The 5283-nt window shown below is 36.8% G+C and overlaps 1 pseudogene across 1 annotated transcript; it reads right to left on the bottom strand.

The window, feature by feature from the left end:
• Nucleotides 1–223: 223 nt before the first annotated feature.
• On the bottom strand, nt 224–1080 carry LOC309821587 (oxidoreductase HTATIP2-like; annotated as a pseudogene). Its single transcript has one exon. The product of its transcript is annotated as an oxidoreductase HTATIP2-like (transcript).
• Nucleotides 1081–5283: the final 4203 nt, after the last annotated feature.

Here is a 5283-nt window from a genome sequence, read left to right as displayed (position 1 = left end):
AGCTTAAATAAAACAACAGATTTCTGTGCCCATACCCCCCAAGTTCTGATTCAGAAAGTCTGAGGTAGGGCCTATGAATCTCTCATTTCTGTGCCGAACATGAGACACCAGACCACTAAGGAGCTGCTGGATCTCTATTTTTGAAAGGCCCCCAGGGTGATTCTACATATGTAGAATCAGGCTCTAAAATGCTGATGCAGAGCACGATCATTTTTTGATTGGATCTGGGCGACTGAGAATAGTGAAACCACAGTTAAAGCACATGTTTTTTTAAGATCCTGAAATTACCGTTAGGTGATAGGTGTTGAGTCTGACACTGGAAAGCATTTCTCCATTGTGGTCATGGCTTGAGAGAGCCATCAGCTTTCCCCAGTTCGTGGATGGCCTTGTTATCCAGCAGTTCCTTCTTGTCACTTGGTCTCACTGCGTTGTTCAGCATTGCTCTAACCACAGTCATCACTGGCACAGAATGGTCGCTGGATCAAGATTCTGGTAAGGAGCCATAGAACTTCCTAATGAACCATTCACCTGGGCAAGATTCTTGCCTATCACATAATAGAACTCCGAGCCAAAATATGGAGTATCGATCAAATTTTAACTCTTCAACCCTAGCTTCCATTTCTCCCTTGACTTGCAGATATAAAAAATTGCTTGACTTGTCAGCTCCCTTAGAGGAGAGCAAGTTGAAATGTTTGCACCCTCCAGCTTTTGCCAGCTCTGCAGCCTTCAGGACATAATCTCGATCAACACGAACAAATGCCTCTGCCCCAGCTTTTTGTCTGGTGGTACCCAGGCAACAGAATGCAACATCATGACCTTGAAAGGCAGAAGCGTAGTCATCCAATTTCTCAAAGTCCACCACTTCTTGATTCACATTTTTAGAAACTTCCTCGTCAAAGGTGAGCTTCCTCCGGCCAGTCAGCGTGACTTTGGAAAACAGGCTCTGCTCCAGGGTTTCTTTCAAGAGTACTCTGTCGGTTTCCCCGCTGGCACCCAAAATAAAGACGGATTTATTCTGCATCCTGAAGTCTTCCGAAGCCTCGGCAGCGCTTCTGTCTCAGCCATGCTAGAGCCGGCCCCCGGCCCCGGGTCCTCAGGATGCAGCAGAAGCAGCGCGCCACGGCCACCATCTCGACACCGGCGCCGCCACCGCCACCGCCCGCGCTCAGGGCTGCGGGCCGGGACATTTGGCCATCCCTCCAGCCCAGGGCTTTCCTCCCCTCGCCGGCCTCTGTGAGGCCCCTCCCCTGCCCGCACCTACCTGACTGTGTCAATCTTGGCATTTTTTGACAACACAGATGGATCTAGAGGCTATCATGCTAAGTGAAATAAATCAGAGAGATGAACACAAATATCACACGACCTCACTTACAGGTGAAAGCTAAAAACAGGTGTTTGCCAGATTGGAGGAGGGTAGAGGAGTTGTGCAAAATAGGTAGCGGAGATTAAGAGGTACAGACTTCCAGGCATAAAATAAATAAACCATGGGGATGTAATATAAAGCAAGGAATATGGTTAATAATAATAATATTAACCATGTTCCTTGTGAGGGGACCGATGGTCACCAGATTTATCATGGTGATCATTTTGTAATCTATGTAAATGTACAACCACTATGTAGTATACCTGAAACTAACATAAGATTGTACACCCACTATATTTCAATTAAATAAAAAAAAACGTTTTTTGGATAGGTCAACAATAATGTCCAGAGCTTGATTAAATCAGGTCACAAGCTCTACAGATTAGGTGTTATCTCAAACTTGCATGAATTAATTATTTTCTTTTAAGGATCTTACACCAGGATCTGCCATAGTAGATCAAGCATTTTTAATTAACACAAATTAAAGCAGTATCCAGTACCTACCTATGGTTTTGGAAAATTTTTTTGCTGTTTGGTTGAACTACGATTGGTCAGACTATTTGATGGAACATATTCAAACTGGTTCTTGAGTAATTAAGCTCATCTGGAGTCTTTCTATAATACTTTGGATTAATATGATTTTTGTACAAAAATTAATTCCATATTGAGAGAAGTAGAGTGTGGCACTGGGATGTTTAGTTGTTTTGTTTTTTCTTGCACACGATGAGAGAAGGCAGAATCACTGGCTGATGGAATCTAATAATCATTTACCTAAAGCTGACTCGAATCAGATTTAGCTGTTCTTACTCTGCTCATCAAGATATAAAGCTTTGGGGCTTTGGCTACAGATCACTTCTTTAATAAATGGTTGTAATTTCAATGACTTTGGCGGTACGCGGGCCTCTCACTGTTGTGGCCTCTCCCGTTGCGGAGCACAGGCTCCGGACGCGCAGGCTCAGCAGCCATGGCTCACAGGCCCAGCCACTCTGCCGCATGTGGGATCCTCCCAGACCGGGGCACGAACCCGTGTCCCCTGCATTGGCCGGCGGACTCTCAACCACTGCACCACCAGCGAAGCCCTCAATGACCTTTTCTTAAACCTCCTTATCTACTTACATGCAAAATTACAAGAAATGAAGCTTGACATTTTTCCAATCCATGTCTTAAAACTAGAATTACTCCCACTGTGACACGAATCAGAGTGTAGTTATGATCATTTAAAATACCAAGTTGAACAATTATTTTTACAATCCCACAATTCTGATTCCTTTCCACCCTAGACTTCTCAACATTAGTCAGGAAAACGAGAAGAAAAAGAACTGACAACATAATTTTTTCTCTTTTCTGTTTAACAAATGAAAGTAAAAAAGAAATGTAATCGAACAAATGCAATACATGCCTACTACCTTAGATACCCTTAGAAAGTTTATTCATTCATTGTTTCATCACTCATTCAAATATTTATAGAGTGCTTAATATGAACTGGCAATATCGTAGGCACTGGGGATGTTACATATACAAGAAAAATCTCTGCCATTGTAAAATTTATATAATAGTGAGTGGAGATAGAAAATAACTTGTAAGCAAAAAATATTTCAGATAAGGATAATTAACATGGACAAAATGAAACAAAGTAATTCATGAAAATGCATGTTGTGTGATGAGGTGTGAGGGGGGCGTGAAGAACATCTTTAATTAGAATTGTCAGCAAAAGCCAAGCTGAGGTTATGGTATTTTAATTAATATAGAACCAATCACAAAATCAATACTATAATAATATGTCACTGAAAAATTTTATTTAAAATCAAGTCAAATGTTTCAATGATTTTACGAAGTACATTAAAAAGCAAGTATCAAAAAAGAGAAAACCTTTAAATTCATCTTTATGTATGGAGAGTAGTATCAAACATCATTAAATATATTAAGTGGATAACTATCATAATTTAATGGTATAATATAAAAGATGATGTGTTTTCCTTTTTCTTTGATTTACTTATCACACATGATGTCAAAATTATAAAATGACAAAGGCTCAAGGAGAACTGTAAGCTTATGTATTAAAGATGGTTGATGTATCCAAAATGTTTGCAAAATATGACTTTAGGATGAGGGATGGAATATGTAGAAATATGAATCTTTTTATTTCATAAAAATGCTAAATATTCTTTTATTTTTTTAATTTTTAGTTTTTTTTATTTTTGAATTTTTGAATTTCATTTTATTTATTTTTTTATATATCAGATTCTTATTAGTGGTGTGATGAATTGGGAGATTGGAATTGCCATATATACACTAATGTGTATAAAATGGATAACTACATATTCTTTTAGATCATTGATATTTGACTTTTCACAAGAATATACTGACTACTGAGTTATTAAATTTTCATTGTATACTTCTCTGAGGTTGACTCAATTAGACATCTGTCTAGCTATTATTTGTAGGTTTGTAATTCTTACCAGAGAAATCACCCATTTTGTTTATTTTTTAAAATGAAAGCCATGGTAAAATGAAAGGTAATTTTCTTAATTTTAGGTGTACTTTCTATCTCAAGTATTGCTCATTTCTATTTTATTCTCTACGCAGTCTCCTTATTGATCTATCAAAAATACAAACATATCATTGAAAAGTGTGAGCATATAAATTCCATGCTTAAAATGCTTCAAAGACTCATTATCTGGTCAGTGCTTTTCAACATGTTTCACTGATATGTTCTAAACTGTATTGGACATTGAACATATATATCAGGGTGTGGGGATCTTTTTACTGAGGTATATTTTATATTCAGTAAAGTGAACAAAATTTAAGTGTATAATTCAACACATTTTAAAAAATTCTTTCACATGATAACTCAGACTCCTATCAAAATACAGAATATTTTCATCATTTGAGAAAAAGCCCTTCTGCTTCTTCCCAAACTCCACACCTCTCCCCACTCTACCTGTCAAGAAGCAACCATTGTTGTGTTTCCTCAGAAGTTTCTTTGACTATAACAGAATTTCAAATCTAACTACAGAGTGTGGGGCTTCTTTTGATCAGCTAAATAGAAAAATGTTTCTTACGTTTATCAATTTTTGTACATATTAGTAGTTTATTCCTTTGTTGTCTTAATTTGCTGAGAGTTATTCCACTACCTGGATATACAACATTTTTCCTAGCCATTCTCCAGTTGATGGACATTTGGATGTTTCTTGTTTTGAGCAACTATGAATATCCCTGTTATGTTATGGACATCCTTGTGTACCTTTTTGTGTACATATGTTTTCAATTCTCTTGTTTAAATAACTAAGTATAGAATAGCTAGGTCATGTTAAAAAAAAAAACTTTATGTTTAAGAGAAACTGAGAAGCTAATTTCCAAGATGACTTTAATCATTTTATTCTCCCATCACTAATGTCTACATCTATGCCAACATTGAAGGTTGATGGCCTTTCTGAAATCTAGTAAATATGTAGTAATATCTCACTGAGGTCTTATTTTGCATTTCTCTGATGACTAATAATGGTCACTTGTTCATATGCTTATTGGGCATTTATCTTATTTTGTGAAATTTTTTGTATCTTTTGACTAATTTTTAATTTGGTTGTGTTTTTATTATTGAATTGTAGCAGTTATATATTCTGGATACAGATTCCTTGTCAAATGAACTGTAGATATTTTCTCCCAGTCTGTAGTTTGTTTCTTCAATCCTCTATGAAAAAAAAAAAAAAAGAAATTGCCTACCTAAGGCTAAGAAGATATTTTCTTGCTTTCTTGTAGAACAAGAGAACAAACTGTTCCAGCATCATATATTTTGAAAAGACTTTAATGTCTTTATTGAGTCATTCTGGTGCCAAGTTTTAAAACAAATTGACCATGTAAATGTGAACCAACTTCTGGACTCCATTCTGTTCCACTAATCTAGTTGTCTATCTTTATGT

The sequence above is a fragment of the Grampus griseus genome (genome assembly GCF_964374135.1).
Source record: "Grampus griseus genome assembly, chromosome: 4".
Taxonomy (NCBI): domain Eukaryota; kingdom Metazoa; phylum Chordata; class Mammalia; order Artiodactyla; family Delphinidae; genus Grampus; species Grampus griseus.
This window is presented reverse-complemented; position numbering and strand designations above follow the sequence as displayed.